Source organism: Taudactylus pleione, unplaced genomic scaffold (genome assembly GCF_031769625.1).
Source record: "Taudactylus pleione unplaced genomic scaffold, aTauple2 ptg000317l, whole genome shotgun sequence".
Lineage (NCBI taxonomy): Eukaryota > Metazoa > Chordata > Amphibia > Anura > Myobatrachidae > Taudactylus > Taudactylus pleione.
In genome coordinates, this window is record NW_028284718.1 from 4,192,432 (window position 1) to 4,215,432 (window position 23,001).

A 23,001-nucleotide genomic window follows, 5' to 3' on the forward strand; every position below is an offset into this window, starting at 1 on the left:
AAAATCCAAAGAAAAATATTCAGGTAGGTGGCTCGTTGGTCTAGGTGTATGATTCTCGCTTAGGGTGCGAGAGGTCCTGGGTTCAAATCCCAGACGAGCCCAAATTTTCAGATTCTTTGAAATGGTTCTATTATCTTATTGTAGTCAATTTCCTGAGTGAATTTCAACTGAATGTTGTTTTTTCAAAACTCTCAAAATAGATTGTATTTACTAATTTGCACAATTGAATTTTGTTTTTTGTCAAACTGCTAAAATTATTTGTAAGTACTTATCTGCACACAGCATGTGACATGTCTTGGGTTTTATCCATCAGAAAAACTCTGCTGGGCATCATAAAACTTTGCACAGCAATTTTAAAGCAAGTATACTTAGAAAATTATTGACTATTAGGAAATATTTTATTTATGCTAATATTTCCTCCTTGTACAAATTAGTGACTGCTTTAAAATAATATAATTTTCACATAAAATTGGTTAAGATATCAAATAAAACATGCTTATTTGATGATTCTATGATTTTTGTTTTGGGCGCAACAGGTCCCTGGTTCAATTCCCTGACGAGCCCTCTCTTTCTTTTTACGGTGCATCTCATGGTTTATATATATCTGATTTTCTCATTTGGCTAAGCCAATAGCATCAACTGAGTTTTGTTTTTGCCATACTCCCAATAGAATTTGTACATACTTATGAATCTTGCATTCATAATTTTATTATTGCCTTTCTTCTATTTATGCATGATTTACACATAGCTTTTTACAAGTCTTGGGTTTTATCGATCAGACAAGTCCAAACTCTGCAGCCATTTTTATATCTTGTCACTGCACTTTCCAAATAAGCACACATAGAAAACTATCAATAGAATCTTACGGAAACATTTTAGTTGTTCTACAAATAAGAGCATACTTATTAAAATTTCAACCGTATTGTGGTATATCAGGAAAACTGCAGGTGCCCTTCTGTCTAGATAGCTTTGAATGTTTTAAAAGAATAGTCTCACTTTGAAACACAAAAAGTTCAAAAATGAAATTGCAAGGTATTCTTTTGCCTTTCTTCTGTGTCTGGAAGCATGATTTGTACATTGCATATGACAAGTCTTTAGCTTCGTCCATGAGAGAAGTCCAAACTCTGTAGGCACTCACAAATCTTGTCCCTGCACTTTTCCTATATGCATACCTTAGAAAACTATCTACTGGACCATAAGGAAATATTTTATTTATTCTACAAATTCATTTTTACATAAATGTATATGGTGTTTTAAAAACAAAAAGCTATTTTCTTAAAATCAATTGAAAAATCCAAAGAAAAATCTTCAGGTAGGTGGCTCGTTGGTCAAGGGGTATGATTCTCGCTTAGGGTGCGAGAGGTCCTGGGTTCAAATCCCAGACAAGCCCAAATTTTCAGATTCTTTGAAATGGTTCCATTATCTTATTGTAGTCAATTTCCTGAGTGAATTTCAACTGAATGTTGTTTTTTCAAAACTCTCAAAATAGATTGTATTTACTAATTTGCACAATTGAATTTTGTTTTTTGTCAAACTGCTAAAATTATTTGTAAGTACTTATCTGCACACAGCATGTGACATGTCTTGGGTTTTGTCCATCAGAAAAACTCTGCTGGGCATCATAAAACTTTGCACAGCAATTTTCAAGCAAGTATACTTAGAAAATTATTGACTATTAGGAAATATTTTATTTATGCTAATATTTCCTCCTTGTACACATTAGTGACTGCTTTAAAATAATATAATTTTCACATAAAATTGGTTAAGATATCAAATAAAACATGCTTACATGATGATTCTATGATTTTCGTTTTGGGCACGACAGGTCCCTGGTTCAATTCCCTGACGAGCCCTCTCTTTCTTTTTACGGTGCATCTCATGGTTTATATATATATCTGATTTTCTCAATTGGCTAAGTCAATAGCATCAACTGAGTTTTGTTTTTGCCATACTCCCAATAGAATTTGTACATACTTATGAATCTTGCATTCATAATTTTATTATTGCCTTTCTTCTCTTTATGCATGATTTACACATAGCTTTTTACAAGTCTTGGGTTTTATCGATCAGACAAGTCCAAACTCTGCAGCCATTTTTATATCTTGTCACTGCACTTTCCAAATAAGCACACATAGAAAACTATCGATAGAATCTTACGGAAACATTTTAGTTGTTCTACAAATAAGAGCATACTTATTAAAATTTCAACCGTATTGTGGTATATCAGGAAAACTGCAGGTTCCCTTCTGTCTAGATAGCTTTGAATGTTTTAAAAGAATAGTCTCACTTTGAAACACAAAAAGTTCAAAAATGAAATTGCAAGGTATTCTTTGGCCTTTCTTCTGTCTGGAAGCATGATTTGTACATTGCATATGACAAGTCTTTAGCTTCGTCCATGAGAGAAGTCCAAACTCTGTAGGCACTCACAAATCTTGTCCCTGCACTTTTCCTATATGCATACCTTAGAAAACTATCTACTGGACCATAAGGAAATATTTTATTTATTCTACAAATTAATTTTTACATAAATGTATATGGTGTTTTAAAAACAAAAAGCTATTTTCTTAAAATCAATTGAAAAATCCAAAGAAAAAGATTCAGGTAGGTGGCTTGTTGGTCTAGGGGTATGATTCTTGCTTAGGGTGCGAGAGGTCCCGGGTTCAAATCCCGGACGAGCCCAAATTTTCAGATTCTTTGAAATAGTTCTATTATCTTATTGTAGTCAATTTCCTGAGTGAATTTCAACTGAATGTTGTTTTTTCAAAACTCTCAAAATAGATTGTATTTACTAATTTGCACAATTGAATTTTGTTTTTTGTCAAACTGCTAAAATTATTTGTAAGTACTTATCTGCACACAGCATGTGACATGTCTTGGGTTTTATCCATCAGAAAAATTCTGCTGGGCATCATAAAACTTTGCACAGCAATTTTCAAGCAAGTATACTTAGAAAATTATTGACTATTAGGAAATATTTTATTTATGCTAATATTTCCTCCTTGTACACATTAGTGACTGCTTTAAAATAATATAATTTTCACATAAAATTGGTTAAGATATCAAATAAAACATGCTTATTAGATGATTCTATGATTTTCGTTTTGGGCGCGACAGGTCCCTGGTTCAATTCCCTGACGAGCCCTCTCTTTCTTTTTACGGTGCATCTCATGGTTTATATATATATGATTTCTCAATTGGCTAAATCAATAGCATCAACTGAGTTTTGTTTTTGCCATACTCCCAATAGAATTTGTACATACTTATGAATCTTGCCTTCATCATTTTCCTTTTGCCTTTCTTCTATTTATGCATGATTTACACATAGCTTTTTACAAGTCTTGGGTTTTATCGATCAGACAAGTCCAAACTCTGTCGCCATTTTTATATCTTGTCACTGCACTTTCCAAATAAGCACACATAGAAAACTATCAATAGAATCTTACGAAAACATTTTAGTTGTACTACAAATAAGAGCATACTTATTAAAATTTCAACCGTATTGTGGTATATCAGGAAAACTGCAAGTTCCCTTCTGTCTAGATAGCTTTGAATGTTTTAAAAGAATAGTCTCACTTTGAAACACAAAAAGTTCAAAAATGAAATTGCAAGGTATTCTTTTGCCTTTCTTCTGTGTCTGGAAGCATGATTTGTACATTGCATATGACAAGTCTTTAGCTTCGTCCATGAGAGAAGTCCAAACTCTGTAGGCACTCACAAATCTTGTCCCTGCACTTTTCCTATATGCATACCTTAGAAAACTATCTACTGGACCATAAGGAAATATTTTATTTATTCTACAAATTCATTTTTACATAAATGTATATGGTGTTTTAAAAACAAAAAGCTATTTTCTTAAAATCAATTGAAAAATCCAAAGAAAAATCTTCAGGTAGGTGGCTCGTTTGTCTAGGGGTATGATTCTTGCTTAGGGTGCGAGAGGTCCCGGGTTCAAATCCCGGACGAGCCCAAATTTTCAGATTCTTTGAAATGGTTCTATTATCTTATTGTAGTCAATTTCCTGAGTGAATTTCAACTGAATGTTGTTTTTTCAAAACTCTCAAAATAGATTGTATTTACTAATTTGCACAATTGAATTTTGTTTTTTGTCAAACTGCTAAAATTATTTGTAAGTACTTATCTGCACACAGCATGTGACATGTCTTGGGTTTTATCCATCAGAAAAACTCTGCTGGGCATCATAAAACTTTGCACAGCAATTTTCAAGCAAGTATACTTAGAAAATTATTGACTATTAGGAAATATTTTATTTATGCTAATATTTCCTCCTTGTACACATTAGTGACTGCTTTAAAATAATATAATTTTCACATAAAATTGGTTAAGATATCAAATAAAACATGCTTATTTGATGATTCTATGATTTTCGTTTTGGGCGCGACAGGTCCCTGGTTCAATTCCCTGACGAGCCCTCTCTTTCTTTTTACGGTGCATCTCATGGTTTATATATATATGATTTCTCAATTGGCTAAATCAATAGCATCAACTGAGTTTTGTTTTTGCCATACTCCCAATAGAATTTGTACATACTTATGAATCTTGCCTTCATCATTTTCCTTTTGCCTTTCTTCTATTTATGCATGATTTACACATAGCTTTTTACAAGTCTTGGGTTTTATCGATCAGACAAGTCCAAACTCTGTCGCCATTTTTATATCTTGTCACTGCACTTTCCAAATAAGCACACATAGAAAACTATCAATAGAATCTTACGAAAACATTTTAGTTGTACTACAAATAAGAGCATACTTATTAAAATTTCAACCGTATTGTGGTATATCAGGAAAACTGCAAGTTCCCTTCTGTCTAGATAGCTTTGAATGTTTTAAAAGAATAGTCTCACTTTGAAACACAAAAAGTTAAAAAATGAAATTGCAAGGTATTCTTTTGCCTTTCTTCTGTGTCTGGAAGCATGATTTGTACATTGCATATGACAAGTCTTTAGCTTCGTCCATGAGAGAAGTCCAAACTCTGTAGGCACTCACAAATCTTGTCCCTGCACTTTTCCTATATGCATACCTTAGAAAACTATCTACTGGACCATAAGGAAATATTTTATTTATTCTACAAATTCATTTTTACATAAATGTATATGGTGTTTTAAAAACAAAAAGCTATTTTCTTAAAATCAATTGAAAAATCCAAAGAAAAATCTTCAGGTAGGTGGCTCGTTGGTCTAGGGGTATGATTCTCGCTTAGGGTGCGAGAGGTCCCGGGTTCAAATCCCGGACGAGCCCAAATTTTCAGATTCTTTGAAATAGTTCTATTATCTTATTGTAGTCAATTTCCTGAGTGAATTTCAACTGAATGTTGTTTTTTCAAAACTCTCAAAATAGATTGTATTTACTAATTTGCACAATTGAATTTTGTTTTTTGTCAAACTGCTAAAATTATTTGTAAGTACTTATCTGCACACAGCATGTGACATGTCTTGGGTTTTATCCATCAGAAAAACTCTGCTGGGCATCATAAAACTTTGCACAGCAATTTTCAAGCAAGTATACTTAGAAAATTATTGACTATTAGGAAATATTTTATTTATGCTAATATTTCCTCCTTGTACACATTAGTGACTGCTTTAAAATAATATAATTTTCACATAAAATTGGTTAAGATATCAAATAAAACATGCTTATTTGATGATTCTATGATTTTCGTTTTGGGCGCGACAGGTCCCTGGTTCAATTCCCTGACGAGCCCTCTCTTTCTTTTTACGGTGCATCTCATGGTTTATATATATATGATTTCTCAATTGGCTAAATCAATAGCATCAACTGAGTTTTGTTTTTGCCATACTCCCAATAGAATTTGTACATACTTATGAATCTTGCCTTCATAATTTTATTATTGCCTTTCTTCTATTTATGCATGATTTACACATAGCTTTTTACAAGTCTTGGGTTTTATCGATCAGACAAGTCCAAACTCTGCAGCCATTTTTATATCTTGTCACTGCACTTTCCAAATAAGCACACATAGAAAACTATCAATAGAATCTTACGGAAACATTTTAATTGTTCTACAAATAAGAGCATACTTATTAAAATTTCAACCGTATTGTGGTATATCAGGAAAACTGCAGGTTCCCTTCTGTCTAGATAGCTTTGAATGTTTTAAAAGAATAGTCTCACTTTGAAACACAAAAAGTTCAAAAATGAAATTGCAAGGTATTCTTTTGCCTTTCTTCTGTGTCTGGAAGCATGATTTGTACATTGCATATGACAAGTCTTTAGCTTCGTCCATGAGAGAAGTCCAAACTCTGTAGGCACTCACAAATCTTGTCCCTGCACTTTTCCTATATGCATACCTTAGAAAACTATCTACTGGACCATAAGGAAATATTTTATTTATTCTACAAATTCATTTTTACATAAATGTATATGGTGTTTTAAAAACAAAAAGCTATTTTCTTAAAATCAATTGAAAAATCCAAAGAAAAATCTTTAGGTAGGTGGCTCGTTGGTCAAGGGGTATGATTCTCGCTTAGGGTGCGAGAGGTCCTGGGTTCAAATCCCATACAAGCCCAAATTTTCAGATTCTTTGAAATGGTTCCATTATCTTATTGTAGTCAGTTTCCTGAGTGAATTTCAACTGAATGTTGTTTTTTCAAAACTCTCAAAATAGATTGTATTTACTAATTTGCACAATTGAATTTTGTTTTTTGTCAAACTGCTAAAATTATTTGTAAGTACTTATCTGCACACAGCATGTGACATGTCTTGGGTTTTGTCCATCAGAAAAACTCTGCTGGGCATCATAAAACTTTGCACAGCAATTTTCAAGCAAGTTTACTTAGAAAATTATTGACTATTAGGAAATATTTTATTTATGCTAATATTTCCTCCTTGTACACATTAGTGACTGCTTTAAAATAATATAATTTTCACATAAAATTGGTTAAGATATCAAATAAAACATGCTTATTTGATGATTCTATGATTTTCGTTTTGGGCGCGACAGGTCCCTGGTTCAATTCCCTGACGAGCCCTCTCTTTCTTTTTACGGTGCATCTCATGGTTTATATATATATGATTTCTCAATTGGCTAAATCAATAGCATCAACTGAGTTTTGTTTTTGCCATACTCCCAATAGAATTTGTACATACTTATGAATCTTGCCTTCATCATTTTCCTTTTGCCTTTCTTCTATTTATGCATGATTTACACATAGCTTTTTACAAGTCTTGGGTTTTATCGATCAGACAAGTCCAAACTCTGTCGCCATTTTTATATCTTGTCACTGCACTTTCCAAATAAGCACACATAGAAAACTATCAATAGAATCTTACGAAAACATTTTAGTTGTACTACAAATAAGAGCATACTTATTAAAATTTCAACCGTATTGTGGTATATCAGGAAAACTGCAAGTTCCCTTCTGTCTAGATAGCTTTGAATGTTTTAAAAGAATAGTCTCACTTTGAAACACAAAAAGTTCAAAAATGAAATTGCAAGGTATTCTTTTGCCTTTCTTCTGTGTCTGGAAGCATGATTTGTACATTGCATATGACAAGTCTTTAGCTTCGTCCATGAGAGAAGTCCAAACTCTGTAGGCACTCACAAATCTTGTCCCTGCACTTTTCCTATATGCATACCTTAGAAAACTATCTACTGGACCATAAGGAAATATTTTATTTATTCTACAAATTCATTTTTACATAAATGTATATGGTGTTTTAAAAACAAAAAGCTATTTTCTTAAAATCAATTGAAAAATCCAAAGAAAAATCTTCAGGTAGGTGGCTCGTTTGTCTAGGGGTATGATTCTCGCTTAGGGTGCGAGAGGTCCCGGGTTCAAATCCCGGACGAGCCCAAATTTTCAGATTCTTTGAAATGGTTCTATTATCTTATTGTAGTCAATTTCCTGAGTGAATTTCAACTGAATGTTGTTTTTTCAAAACTCTCAAAATAGATTGTATTTACTAATTTGCACAATTGAATTTTGTTTTTTGTCAAACTGCTAAAATTATTTGTAAGTACTTATCTGCACACAGCATGTGACATGTCTTGGGTTTTATCCATCAGAAAAACTCTGCTGGGCATCATAAAACTTTGCACAGCAATTTTCAAGCAAGTATACTTAGAAAATTATTGACTATTAGGAAATATTTTATTTATGCTAATATTTCCTCCTTGTACACATTAGTGACTGCTTTAAAATAATATAATTTTCACATAAAATTGGTTAAGATATCAAATAAAACATGCTTATTTGATGATTCTATGATTTTCGTTTTGGGCGCGACAGGTCCCTGGTTCAATTCCCTGACGAGCCCTCTCTTTCTTTTTACGGTGCATCTCATGGTTTATATATATATGATTTCTCAATTGGCTAAATCAATAGCATCAACTGAGTTTTGTTTTTGCCATACTCCCAATAGAATTTGTACATACTTATGAATCTTGCCTTCATCATTTTCCTTTTGCCTTTCTTCTATTTATGCATGATTTACACATAGCTTTTTACAAGTCTTGGGTTTTATCGATCAGACAAGTCCAAACTCTGTCGCCATTTTTATATCTTGTCACTGCACTTTCCAAATAAGCACACATAGAAAACTATCAATAGAATCTTACGAAAACATTTTAGTTGTACTACAAATAAGAGCATACTTATTAAAATTTCAACCGTATTGTGGTATATCAGGAAAACTGCAAGTTCCCTTCTTTCTAGATAGCTTTGAATGTTTTAAAAGAATAGTCTCACTTTGAAACACAAAAAGTTCAAAAATGAAATTGCAAGGTATTCTTTTGCCTTTCTTCTGTGTCTGGAAGCATGATTTGTACATTGCATATGACAAGTCTTTAGCTTCGTCCATGAGAGAAGTCCAAACTCTGTAGGCACTCACAAATCTTGTCCCTGCACTTTTCCTATATGCATACCTTAGAAAACTATCTACTGGACCATAAGGAAATATTTTATTTATTCTACAAATTCATTTTTACATAAATGTATATGGTGTTTTAAAAACAAAAAGCTATTTTCTTAAAATCAATTGAAAAATCCAAAGAAAAATCTTCAGGTAGGTGGCTCGTTGGTCTAGGGGTATGATTCTCGCTTAGGGTGCGAGAGGTCCCGGGTTCAAATCCCGGACGAGCCCAAATTTTCAGATTCTTTGAAATAGTTCTATTATCTTATTGTAGTCAATTTCCTGAGTGAATTTCAACTGAATGTTGTTTTTTCAAAACTCTCAAAATAGATTGTATTTACTAATTTGCACAATTGAATTTTGTTTTTTGTCAAACTGCTAAAATTATTTGTAAGTACTTATCTGCACACAGCATGTGACATGTCTTGGGTTTTATCCATCAGAAAAACTCTGCTGGGCATCATAAAACTTTGCACAGCAATTTTCAAGCAAGTCTACTTAGAAAATTATTGACTATTAGGAAATATTTTATTTATGCTAATATTTCCTCCTTGTACACATTAGTGACTGCTTTAAAATAATATAATTTTCACATAAAATTGGTTAAGATATCAAATAAAACATGCTTATTTGATGATTCTATGATTTTCGTTTTGGGCGCGACAGGTCCCTGGTTCAATTCCCTGACGAGCCCTCTCTTTCTTTTTACGGTGCATCTCATGGTTTATATATATATGATTTCTCAATTGGCTAAATCAATAGCATCAACTGAGTTTTGTTTTTGCCATACTCCCAATAGAATTTGTACATACTTATGAATCTTGCCTTCATATTTTTATTATTGCCTTTCTTCTATTTATGCATGATTTACACATAGCTTTTTACAAGTCTTGGGTTTTATCGATCAGACAAGTCCAAACTCTGCAGCCATTTTTATATCTTGTCACTGCACTTTCCAAATAAGCACACATAGAAAACTATCAATAGAATCTTACGGAAACATTTTAATTGTTCTACAAATAAGAGCATACTTATTAAAATTTCAACCGTATTGTGGTATATCAGGAAAACTGCAGGTTCCCTTCTGTCTAGATAGCTTTGAATGTTTTAAAAGAATAGTCTCACTTTGAAACACAAAAAGTTCAAAAATGAAATTGCAAGGTATTCTTTTGCCTTTCTTCTGTGTCTGGAAGCATGATTTGTACATTGCATATGACAAGTCTTTAGCTTCGTCCATGAGAGAAGTCCAAACTCTGTAGGCACACAAATCTTGTCCCTGCACTTTTCCTATATGCATACCTTAGAAAACTATCTACTGGACCATAAGGAAATATTTTATTTATTCTACAAATTCATTTTTACATAAATGTATATGGTGTTTTAAAAACAAAAAGCTATTTTCTTAAAATCAATTGAAAAATCCAAAGAAAAATCTTTAGGTAGGTGGCTCGTTGGTCAAGGGGTATGATTCTCGCTTAGGGTCCTGGGTTCAAATCCCATACAAGCCCAAATTTTCAGATTCTTTGAAATGGTTCCATTATCTTATTGTAGTCAATTTCCTGAGTGAATTTCAACTGAATGTTGTTTTTTCAAAACTCTCAAAATAGATTGTATTTACTAATTTGCACAATTGAATTTTGTTTTTTGTCAAACTGCTAAAATTATTTGTAAGTACTTATCTGCACACAGCATGTGACATGTCTTGGGTTTTGTCCATCAGAAAAACTCTGCTGGGCATCATATAACTTTGCACAGCAATTTTCAAGCAAGTATACTTAGAAAATTATTGACTATTAGGAAATATTTTATTTATGCTAATATTTCCTCCTTGTACACATTAGTGACTGCTTTAAAATAATATAATTTTCACATAAAATTGGTTAAGATATCAAATAAAACATGCTTATTTGATGATTCTATGATTTTCGTTTTGGGCGCGACAGGTCCCTGGTTCAATTCCCTGACGAGCCCTCTCTTTCTTTTTACGGTGCATCTCATGGTTTATATATATATGATTTCTCAATTGGCTAAATCAATAGCATCAACTGAGTTTTGTTTTTGCCATACTCCCAATAGAATTTGTACATACTTATGAATCTTGCCTTCATCATTTTCCTTTTGCCTTTCTTCTATTTATGCATGATTTACACATAGCTTTTTACAAGTCTTGGGTTTTATCGATCAGACAAGTCCAAACTCTGTCGCCATTTTTATATCTTGTCACTGCACTTTCCAAATAAGCACACATAGAAAACTATCAATAGAATCTTACGAAAACATTTTAGTTGTACTACAAATAAGAGCATACTTATTAAAATTTCAACCGTATTGTGGTATATCAGGAAAACTGCAAGTTCCCTTCTGTCTAGATAGCTTTGAATGTTTTAAAAGAATAGTCTCACTTTGAAACACAAAAAGTTCAAAAATGAAATTGCAAGGTATTCTTTTGCCTTTCTTCTGTGTCTGGAAGCATGATTTGTACATTGCATATGACAAGTCTTTAGCTTCGTCCATGAGAGAAGTCCAAACTCTGTAGGCACTCACAAATCTTGTCCCTGCACTTTTCCTATATGCATACCTTAGAAAACTATCTACTGGACCATAAGGAAATATTTTATTTATTCTACAAATTCATTTTTACATAAATGTATATGGTGTTTTAAAAACAAAAAGCTATTTTCTTAAAATCAATTGAAAAATCCAAAGAAAAATCTTCAGGTAGGTGGCTCGTTGGTCTAGGGGTATGATTCTCGCTTAGGGTGCGAGAGGTCCCGGGTTCAAATCCCGGACGAGCCCAAATTTTCAGATTCTTTGAAATAGTTCTATTATCTTATTGTAGTCAATTTCCTGAGTGAATTTCAACTGAATGTTGTTTTTTCAAAACTCTCAAAATAGATTGTATTTACTAATTTGCACAATTGAATTTTGTTTTTTGTCAAACTGCTAAAATTATTTGTAAGTACTTATCTGCACACAGCATGTGACATGTCTTGGGTTTTATCCATCAGAAAAACTCTGCTGGGCATCATAAAACTTTGCACAGCAATTTTCAAGCAAGTATACTTAGAAAATTATTGACTATTAGGAAATATTTTATTTATGCTAATATTTCCTCCTTGTACACATTAGTGACTGCTTTAAAATAATATAATTTTCACATAAAATTGGTTAAGATATCAAATAAAACATGCTTATTTGATGATTCTATGATTTTCGTTTTGGGCGCGACAGGTCCCTGGTTCAATTCCCTGACGAGCCCTCTCTTTCTTTTTACGGTGCATCTCATGGTTTATATATATATGATTTCTCAATTGGCTAAATCAATAGCATCAACTGAGTTTTGTTTTTGCCATACTCCCAATAGAATTTGTACATACTTATGAATCTTGCCTTCATATTTTTATTATTGCCTTTCTTCTATTTATGCATGATTTACACATAGCTTTTTACAAGTCTTGGGTTTTATCGATCAGACAAGTCCAAACTCTGCAGCCATTTTTATATCTTGTCACTGCACTTTCCAAATAAGCACACATAGAAAACTATCAATAGAATCTTACGGAAACATTTTAATTGTTCTACAAATAAGAGCATACTTATTAAAATTTCAACCGTATTGTGGTATATCAGGAAAACTGCAGGTTCCCTTCTGTCTAGATAGCTTTGAATGTTTTAAAAGAATAGTCTCACTTTGAAACACAAAAAGTTCAAAAATGAAATTGCAAGGTATTCTTTTGCCTTTCTTCTGTGTCTGGAAGCATGATTTGTACATTGCATATGACAAGTCTTTAGCTTCGTCCATGAGAGAAGTCCAAACTCTGTAGGCACACAAATCTTGTCCCTGCACTTTTCCTATATGCATACCTTAGAAAACTATCTACTGGACCATAAGGAAATATTTTATTTATTCTACAAATTCATTTTTACATAAATGTATATGGTGTTTTAAAAACAAAAAGCTATTTTCTTAAAATCAATTGAAAAATCCAAAGAAAAATCTTTAGGTAGGTGGATCGTTGGTCAAGGGGTATGATTCTCGCTTAGGGTCCTGGGTTCAAATCCCATACAAGCCCAAATTTTCAGATTCTTTGAAATGGTTCCATTATCTTATTGTAGTCAATTTCCTGAGTGAATTTCAACTGAATGTTGTTTTTTCAAAACTCTCAAAATAGATTGTATTTACTAATTTGCACAATTGAATTTTGTTTTTTGTCAAACTGCTAAAATTATTTGTAAGTACTTATCTGCTCACAGCATGTGACATGTCTTGGGTTTTGTCCATCAGAAAAACTCTGCTGGGCATCATAAAACTTTGCACAGCAATTTTCAAGCAAGTATACTTAGAAAATTATTGACTATTAGGAAATATTTTATTTATGCTAATATTTCCTCCTTGTACACATTAGTGACTGCTTTAAAATAATATAATTTTCACATAAAATTGGTTAAGATATCAAATAAAACATGATTATTTGATGATTCTATGATTTTCGTTTTGGGCGCGACAGGTCCCTGGTTCAATTCCCTGACGAGCCCTCTCTTTCTTTTTACGGTGCATCTCATGGTTTATATATATATGATTTCTCAATTGGCTAAATCAATAGCATCAACTGAGTTTTGTTTTTGCCATACTCCCAATAGAATTTGTACATACTTATGAATCTTGCCTTCATCATTTTCCTTTTGCCTTTCTTCTATTTATGCATGATTTACACATAGCTTTTTACAAGTCTTGGGTTTTATCGATCAGACAAGTCCAAACTCTGTCGCCATTTTTATATCTTGTCACTGCACTTTCCAAATAAGCACACATAGAAAACTATCAATAGAATCTTACGAAAACATTTTAGTTGTACTACAAATAAGAGCATACTTATTAAAATTTCAACCGTATTGTGGTATATCAGGAAAACTGCAAGTTCCCTTCTTTCTAGATAGCTTTGAATGTTTTAAAAGAATAGTCTCACTTTGAAACACAAAAAGTTCAAAAATGAAATTGCAAGGTATTCTTTTGCCTTTCTTCTGTGTCTGGAAGCATGATTTGTACATTGCATATGACAAGTCTTTAGCTTCGTCCATGAGAGAAGTCCAAACTCTGTAGGCACTCACAAATCTTGTCCCTGCACTTTTCCTATATGCATACCTTAGAAAACTATCTACTGGACCATAAGGAAATATTTTATTTATTCTACAAATTCATTTTTACATAAATGTATATGGTGTTTTAAAAACAAAAAGCTATTTTCTTAAAATCAATTGAAAAATCCAAAGAAAAATCTTCAGGTAGGTGGCTCGTTGGTCTAGGGGTATGATTCTCGCTTAGGGTGCGAGAGGTCCCGGGTTCAAATCCCGGACGAGCCCAAATTTTCAGATTCTTTGAAATAGTTCTATTATCTTATTGTAGTCAATTTCCTGAGTGAATTTCAACTGAATGTTGTTTTTTCAAAACTCTCAAAATAGATTGTATTTACTAATTTGCACAATTGAATTTTGTTTTTTGTCAAACTGCTAAAATTATTTGTAAGTACTTATCTGCACACAGCATGTGACATGTCTTGGGTTTTATCCATCAGAAAAACTCTGCTGGGCATCATAAAACTTTGCACAGCAATTTTCAAGCAAGTCTACTTAGAAAATTATTGACTATTAGGAAATATTTTATTTATGCTAATATTTCCTCCTTGTACACATTAGTGACTGCTTTAAAATAATATAATTTTCACATAAAATTGGTTAAGATATCAAATAAAACATGCTTATTTGATGATTCTATGATTTTCGTTTTGGGCGCGACAGGTCCCTGGTTCAATTCCCTGACGAGCCCTCTCTTTCTTTTTACGGTGCATCTCATGGTTTATATATATATGATTTCTCAATTGGCTAAATCAATAGCATCAACTGAGTTTTGTTTTTGCCATACTCCCAATAGAATTTGTACATACTTATGAATCTTGCCTTCATATTTTTATTATTGCCTTTCTTCTATTTATGCATGATTTACACATAGCTTTTTACAAGTCTTGGGTTTTATCGATCAGACAAGTCCAAACTCTGCAGCCATTTTTATATCTTGTCACTGCACTTTCCAAATAAGCACACATAGAAAACTATCAATAGAATCTTACGGAAACATTTTAATTGTTCTACAAATAAGAGCATACTTATTAAAATTTCAACCGTATTGTGGTATATCAGGAAAACTGCAGGTTCCCTTCTGTCTAGATAGCTTTGAATGTTTTAAAAGAATAGTCTCACTTTGAAACACAAAAAGTTCAAAAATGAAATTGCAAGGTATTCTTTTGCCTTTCTTCTGTGTCTGGAAGCATGATTTGTACATTGCATATGACAAGTCTTTAGCTTCGTCCATGAGAGAAGTCCAAACTCTGTAGGCACACAAATCTTGTCCCTGCACTTTTCCTATATGCATACCTTAGAAAACTATCTACTGGACCATAAGGAAATATTTTATTTATTCTACAAATTCATTTTTACATAAATGTATATGGTGTTTTAAAAACAAAAAGCTATTTTCTTAAAATCAATTGAAAAATCCAAAGAAAAATCTTTAGGTAGGTGGCTCGTTGGTCAAGGGGTATGATTCTCGCTTAGGGTCCTGGGTTCAAATCCCATACAAGCCCAAATTTTCAGATTCTTTGAAATGGTTCCATTATCTTATTGTAGTCAATTTCCTGAGTGAATTTCAACTGAATGTTGTTTTTTCAAAACTCTCAAAATAGATTGTATTTACTAATTTGCACAATTGAATTTTGTTTTTTGTCAAACTGCTAAAATTATTTGTAAGTACTTATCTGCACACAGCATGTGACATGTCTTGGGTTTTGTCCATCAGAAAAACTCTGCTGGGCATCATATAACTTTGCACAGCAATTTTCAAGCAAGTATACTTAGAAAATTATTGACAATTAGGAAATATTTTATTTATGCTAATATTTCCTCCTTGTACACATTAGTGACTGCTTTAAAATAATATAATTTTCACATAAAATTGGTTAAGATATCAAATAAAACATGCTTATTTGATGATTCTATGATTTTCGTTTTGGGCGCGACAGGTCCCTGGTTCAATTCCCTGACGAGCCCTCTCTTTCTTTTTACGGTGCATCTCATGGTTTATATATATATGATTTCTCAATTGGCTAAATCAATAGCATCAACTGAGTTTTGTTTTTGCCATACTCCCAATAGAATTTGTACATACTTATGAATCTTGCCTTCATCATTTTCCTTTTGCCTTTCTTCTATTTATGCATGATTTACACATAGCTTTTTACAAGTCTTGGGTTTTATCGATCAGACAAGTCCAAACTCTGTCGCCATTTTTATATCTTGTCACTGCACTTTCCAAATAAGCACACATAGAAAACTATCAATAGAATCTTACGAAAACATTTTAGTTGTACTACAAATAAGAGCATACTTATTAAAATTTCAACCGTATTGTGGTATATCAGGAAAACTGCAAGTTCCCTTCTGTCTAGATAGCTTTGAATGTTTTAAAAGAATAGTCTCACTTTGAAACACAAAAAGTTCAAAAATGAAATTGCAAGGTATTCTTTTGCCTTTCTTCTGTGTCTGGAAGCATGATTTATACATTGCATATGACAAGTCTTTAGCTTCGTCCATGAGAGAAGTCCAAACTCTGTAGGCACTCACAAATCTTGTCCCTGCACTTTTCCTATATGCATACCTTAGAAAACTATCTACTGGACCATAAGGAAATATTTTATTTATTCTACAAATTCATTTTTACATAAATGTATATGGTGTTTTAAAAACAAAAAGCTATTTTCTTAAAATCAATTGAAAAATCCAAAGAAAAATCTTCAGGTAGGTGGCTCGTTGGTCTAGGGGTATGATTCTCGCTTAGGGTGCGAGAGGTCCCGGGTTCAAATCCCGGACGAGCCCAAATTTTCAGATTCTTTGAAATAGTTCTATTATCTTATTGTAGTCAATTTCCTGAGTGAATTTCAACTGAATGTTGTTTTTTCAAAACTCTCAAAATAGATTGTATTTACTAATTTGCACAATTGAATTTTGTTTTTTGTCAAACTGCTAAAATTATTTGTAAGTACTTATCTGCACACAGCATGTGACATGTCTTGGGTTTTATCCATCAGAAAAACTCTGCTGGGCATCATAAAACTTTGCACAGCAATTTTCAAGCAAGTATACTTAGAAAATTATTGACTATTAGGAAATATTTTATTTATGCTAATATTTCCTCCTTGTACACATTAGTGACTGCTTTAAAATAATATAATTTTCACATAAAATTGGTTAAGATATCAAATAAAACATGCTTATTTGATGATTCTATGATTTTCGTTTTGGGCGCGACAGGTCCCTGGTTCAATTCCCTGACGAGCCCTCTCTTTCTTTTTACGGTGCATCTCATGGTTTATATATATATGATTTCTCAATTGGCTAAATCAATAGCATCAACTGAGTTTTGTTTTTGCCATACTCCCAATAGAATTTGTACATACTTATGAATCTTGCCTTCATATTTTTATTATTGCCTTTCTTCTATTTATGCATGATTTACACATAGCTTTTTACAAGTCTTGGGTTTTATCGATCAGACAAGTCCAAACTCTGCAGCCATTTTTATATCTTGTCACTGCACTTTCCAAATAAGCACACATAGAAAACTATCAATAGAATCTTACGGAAACATTTTAATTGTTCTACAAATAAGAGCATACTTATTAAAATTTCAACCGTATTGTGGTATATCAGGAAAACTGCAGGTTCCCTTCTGTCTAGATAGCTTTGAATGTTTTAAAAGAATAGTCTCACTTTGAAACACAAAAAGTTCAAAAATGAAATTGCAAGGTATTCTTTTGCCTTTCTTCTGTGTCTGGAAGCATGATTTGTACATTGCATATGACAAGTCTTTAGCTTCGTCCATGAGAGAAGTCCAAACTCTGTAGGCACACAAATCTTGTCCCTGCACTTTTCCTATATGCATACCTTAGAAAACTATCTACTGGACCATAAGGAAATATTTTATTTATTCTACAAATTCATTTTTACATAAATGTATATGGTGTTTTAAAAACAAAAAGCTATTTTCTTAAAATCAATTGAAAAATCCAAAGAAAAATCTTTAGGTAGGTGGATCGTTGGTCAAGGGGTATGATTCTCGCTTAGGGTCCTGGGTTCAAATCCCATACAAGCCCAAATTTTCAGATTCTTTGAAATGGTTCCATTATCTTATTGTAGTCAATTTCCTGAGTGAATTTCAACTGAATGTTGTTTTTTCAAAACTCTCAAAATAGATTGTATTTACTAATTTGCACAATTGAATTTTGTTTTTTGTCAAACTGCTAAAATTATTTGTAAGTACTTATCTGCACACAGCATGTGACATGTCTTGGGTTTTATCCATCAGAAAAACTCTGCTGGGCATCATAAAACTTTGCACAGCAATTTTCAAACAAGTATACTTAGAAAATTATTGACTATTAGGAAATATTTTATTTATGCTAATATTTCCTCCTTGTACACATTAGTGACTGCTTTAAAATAATATAATTTTCACATAAAATTGGTTAAGATATCAAATAAAACATGCTTATTTGATGATTCTATGATTTTCGTTTTGGGCGCGACAGGTCCCTGGTTCAATTCCCTGACGAGCCCTCTCTTTCTTTTTACGGTGCATCTCATGGTTTATATATATATGAATTCTCCGTTGGCTAAATCAATAGCATCAACTGAGTTTTGTTTTTGCCATACTCCCAATAGAATTTGTACATACTTATGAATCTTGCCTTCATAATTTTATTATTGCCTTTCTTCTATTTATGCATGATTTACACATAGCTTTTTACAAGTCTTGGGTTTTATCGATCAGACAAGTCCAAACTCTGCAGCCATTTTTATATCTTGTCACTGCACTTTCCAAATAAGCACACATAGAAAACTATCAATAGAATCTTACGGAAACATTTTAATTGTTCTACAAATAAGAGCATACTTATTAAAATTTCAACCGTATTGTGGTATATCAGGAAAACTGCAGGTTCCCTTCTGTCTAGATAGCTTTGAATGTTTTAAAAGAATAGTCTCACTTTGAAACACAAAAAGTTCAAAAATGAAATTGCAAGGTATTCTTTTGCCTTTCTTCTGTGTCTGGAAGCATGATTTGTACATTGCATATGACAAGTCTTTAGCTTCGTCCATGAGAGAAGTCCAAACTCTGTAGGCACTCACAAATCTTGTCCCTGCACTTTTCCTATATGCATACCTTAGAAAACTATCTACTGGACCATAAGGAAATATTTTATTTATTCTACAAATTCATTTTTACATAAATGTATATGGTGTTTTAAAAACAAAAAGCTATTTTCTTAAAATCAATTGAAAAATCCAAAGAAAAATCTTTAGGTAGGTGGCTCGTTGGTCAAGGGGTATGATTCTCTCTTAGGGTGCGAGAGTTCCTGGGTTCAAATCCCAGACAAGCCCAAATTTTCAGATTCTTTGAAATGGTTCCATTATCTTATTGTAGTCAATTTCCTGAGTGAATTTCAACTGAATGTTGTTTTTTCAAAACTCTCAAAATAGATTGTATTTACTAATTTGCACAATTGAATTTTGTTTTTTGTCAAACTGCTAAAATTATTTGTAAGTACTTATCTGCACACAGCATGTGACATGTCTTGGGTTTTGTCCATCAGAAAAACTCTGCTGGGCTTCATAAACTTTGCACAGCAATTTTCAAGCAAGTATACTTAGAAAATTATTGACTATTAGGAAATATTTTATTTATGCTAATATTTCCTCCTTGTACACATTAGTGACTGCTTTAAAATAATATAATTTTCACATAAAATTGGTTAAGATATCAAATAAAACATGCTTACATGATGATTCTATGATTTTCGTTTTGGGCACGACAGGTCCCTGGTTCAATTCCCTGACGAGCCCTCTCTTTCTTTTTACGGTGCATCTCATGGTTTATATATATATCTGATTTTCTCAATTGGCTAAGTCAATAGCATCAACTGAGTTTTGTTTTTGCCATACTCCCAATAGAATTTGTACATACTTATGAATCTTGCATTCATAATTTTATTATTGCCTTTCTTCTCTTTATGCATGATTTACACATAGCTTTTTACAAGTCTTGGGTTTTATCGATCAGACAAGTCCAAACTCTGCAGCCATTTTTATATCTTGTCACTGCACTTTCCAAATAAGCACACATAGAAAACTATCGATAGAATCTTACGGAAACATTTTAGTTGTTCTACAAATAAGAGCATACTTATTAAAATTTCAACCGTATTGTGGTATATCAGGAAAACTGCAGTTCCCTTCTGTCTAGATAGCTTTGAATGTTTTAAAAGAATAGTCTCACTTTGAAACACAAAAAGTTCAAAAATGAAATTGCAAGGTATTCTTTTGCCTTTCTTCTGTCTGGAAGCATGATTTGTACATTGCATATGACAAGTCTTTAGCTTCGTCCATGAGAGAAGTCCAAACTCTGTAGGCACTCACAAATCTTGTCCCTGCACTTTTCCTATATGCATACCTTAGAAAACTATCTACTGGACCATAAGGAAATATTTTATTTATTCTACAAATTAATTTTTACATAAATGTATATGGTGTTTTAAAAACAAAAAGCTATTTTCTTAAAATCAATTGAAAAATCCAAAGAAAAATATTCAGGTAGGTGGCTTGTTGGTCTAGGGGTATGATTCTCGCTTAGGGTGCGAGAGGTCCCGGGTTCAAATCCCGGACGAGCCCAAATTTTCAGATTCTTTGAAATAGTTCTATTATCTTATTGTAGTCAATTTCCTGAGTGAATTTCAACTGAATGTTGTTTTTTCAAAACTCTCAAAATAGATTGTATTTACTAATTTGCACAATTGAATTTTGTTTTTTGTCAAACTGCTAAAATTATTTGTAAGTACTTATCTGCACACAGCATGTGACATGTCTTGGGTTTTATCCATCAGAAAAACTCTGCTGGGCATCATAAAACTTTGCACAGCAATTTTCAAGCAAGTATACTTAGAAAATTATTGACTATTAGGAAATATTTTATTTATGCTAATATTTCCTCCTTGTACACATTAGTGACTGCTTTAAAATAATATAATTTTCACATAAAATTGGTTAAGATATCAAATAAAACATGCTTATTTGATGATTCTATGATTTTCGTTTTGGGCGCGACAGGTCCCTGGTTCAATTCCCTGACGAGCCCTCTCTTTCTTTTTACGGTGCATCTCATGGTTTATATATATATGATTTCTCAATTGGCTAAATCAATAGCATCAACTGAGTTTTGTTTTTGCCATACTCCCAATAGAATTTGTACATACTTATGAATCTTGCCTTCATCATTTTCCTTTTGCCTTTCTTCTATTTTTGCATGATTTACACATAGCTTTTTACAAGTCTTGGGTTTTATCGATCAGACAAGTCCAAACTCTGTCGCCATTTTTATATCTTGTCACTGCACTTTCCAAATAAGCACACATAGAAAACTATCAATAGAATCTTACGGAAACATTTTAGTTGTACTACAAATAAGAGCATACTTATTAAAATTTCAACCGTATTGTGGTATATCAGGAAAACTGCAAGTTCCCTTCTGTCTAGATAGCTTTGAATGTTTTAAAAGAATAGTCTCACTTTGAAACACAAAAAGTTCAAAAATGAAATTGCAAGGTATTCTTTTGCCTTTCTTCTGTGTCTGGAAGCATGATTTGTACATTGCATATGACAAGTCTTTAGCTTCGTCCATGAGAGAAGTCCAAACTCTGTAGGCACTCACAAATCTTGTCCCTGCACTTTTCCTATATGCATACCTTAGAAAACTATCTACTGGACCATAAGGAAATATTTTATTTATTCTACAAATTCATTTTTACATAAATGTATATGGTGTTTTAAAAACAAAAAGCTATTTTCTTAAAATCAATTGAAAAATCCAAAGAAAAATCTTCAGGTAGGTGGCTCGTTGGTCTAGGGGTATGATTCTCGCTTAGGGTGCGAGAGGTCCCGGGTTCAAATCCCGGACGAGCCCAAATTTTCAGATTCTTTGAAATGGTTCTATTATCTTATTGTAGTCAATTTCCTGAGTGAATTTCAACTGAATGTTGTTTTTTCAAAACTCTCAAAATAGATTGTATTTACTAATTTGCACAATTGAATTTTGTTTTTTGTCAAACTGCTAAAATTATTTGTAAGTACTTATCTGCACACAGCATGTGACATGTCTTGGGTTTTATCCATCAGAAAAACTCTGCTGGGCATCATAAAACTTTGCACAGCAATTTTCAAGCAAGTATACTTAGAAAATTATTGACTATTAGGAAATATTTTATTTATGCTAATATTTCCTCCTTGTACACATTAGTGACTGCTTTAAAATAATATAATTTTCACATAAAATTGGTTAAGATATCAAATAAAACATGCTTATTTGATGATTCTATGATTTTCGTTTTGGGCGCGACAGGTCCCTGGTTCAATTCCCTGACGAGCCCTCTCTTTCTTTTTACGGTGCATCTCATGGTTTATATATATATGATTTCTCAATTGGCTAAATCAATAGCATCAACTGAGTTTTGTTTTTGCCATACTCCCAATAGAATTTGTACATACTTATGAATCTTGCCTTCATAATTTTATTATTGCCTTTCTTCTATTTATGCATGATTTACACATAGCTTTTTACAAGTCTTGGGTTTTATCGATCAGACAAGTCCAAACTCTGCAGCCATTTTTATATCTTGTCACTGCACTTTCCAAATAAGCACACATAGAAAACTATCAATAGAATCTTACGGAAACATTTTAATTGTTCTACAAATAAGAGCATACTTATTAAAATTTCAACCGTATTGTGGTATATCAGGAAAACTGCAGGTTCCCTTCTGTCTAGATAGCTTTGAATGTTTTAAAAGAATAGTCTCACTTTGAAACACAAAAAGTTCAAAAATGAAATTGCAAGGTATTCTTTTGCCTTTCTTCTTTGTCTGGAAGCATGATTTGTACATTGCATATGACAAGTCTTTAGCTTCGTCCATGAGAGAAGTCCAAACTCTGTAGGCACTCACAAATCTTGTCC

At 32.5% G+C, this 23,001-nt stretch overlaps 11 non-coding genes across 11 annotated transcripts; all 11 read left to right on the forward strand.

The window, feature by feature from the left end:
• The first annotated feature begins 29 nt into the window (after positions 1 to 29).
• On the forward strand, positions 30 to 101 carry TRNAP-AGG (transfer RNA proline (anticodon AGG)). Its single transcript has one exon. It is a non-coding gene; the product is annotated as a tRNA-Pro (tRNA).
• A 2,506-nt stretch (positions 102 to 2,607) lies between these two features.
• Positions 2,608 to 2,679, forward strand: TRNAP-AGG (transfer RNA proline (anticodon AGG)). Its single transcript has one exon. It is a non-coding gene; the product is annotated as a tRNA-Pro (tRNA).
• Positions 2,680 to 3,895: 1,216 nt separating this feature from the next.
• TRNAP-AGG (transfer RNA proline (anticodon AGG)) lies at positions 3,896 to 3,967 on the forward strand. Its single transcript has one exon. It is a non-coding gene; the product is annotated as a tRNA-Pro (tRNA).
• Positions 3,968 to 5,183: 1,216 nt separating this feature from the next.
• TRNAP-AGG (transfer RNA proline (anticodon AGG)) lies at positions 5,184 to 5,255 on the forward strand. The gene has a single exon. It is a non-coding gene; the product is annotated as a tRNA-Pro (tRNA).
• A 2,504-nt stretch (positions 5,256 to 7,759) lies between these two features.
• Positions 7,760 to 7,831, forward strand: TRNAP-AGG (transfer RNA proline (anticodon AGG)). The gene has a single exon. It is a non-coding gene; the product is annotated as a tRNA-Pro (tRNA).
• A 1,216-nt stretch (positions 7,832 to 9,047) lies between these two features.
• Positions 9,048 to 9,119, forward strand: TRNAP-AGG (transfer RNA proline (anticodon AGG)). Its single transcript has one exon. It is a non-coding gene; the product is annotated as a tRNA-Pro (tRNA).
• Positions 9,120 to 11,612: 2,493 nt separating this feature from the next.
• TRNAP-AGG (transfer RNA proline (anticodon AGG)) lies at positions 11,613 to 11,684 on the forward strand. The gene has a single exon. It is a non-coding gene; the product is annotated as a tRNA-Pro (tRNA).
• Positions 11,685 to 14,177: 2,493 nt separating this feature from the next.
• TRNAP-AGG (transfer RNA proline (anticodon AGG)) lies at positions 14,178 to 14,249 on the forward strand. Its single transcript has one exon. It is a non-coding gene; the product is annotated as a tRNA-Pro (tRNA).
• Positions 14,250 to 16,742: 2,493 nt separating this feature from the next.
• TRNAP-AGG (transfer RNA proline (anticodon AGG)) lies at positions 16,743 to 16,814 on the forward strand. The gene has a single exon. It is a non-coding gene; the product is annotated as a tRNA-Pro (tRNA).
• A 3,780-nt stretch (positions 16,815 to 20,594) lies between these two features.
• Positions 20,595 to 20,666, forward strand: TRNAP-AGG (transfer RNA proline (anticodon AGG)). The gene has a single exon. It is a non-coding gene; the product is annotated as a tRNA-Pro (tRNA).
• A 1,216-nt stretch (positions 20,667 to 21,882) lies between these two features.
• TRNAP-AGG (transfer RNA proline (anticodon AGG)) lies at positions 21,883 to 21,954 on the forward strand. Its single transcript has one exon. It is a non-coding gene; the product is annotated as a tRNA-Pro (tRNA).
• The last annotated feature ends 1,047 nt before the right edge of the window (positions 21,955 to 23,001 follow it).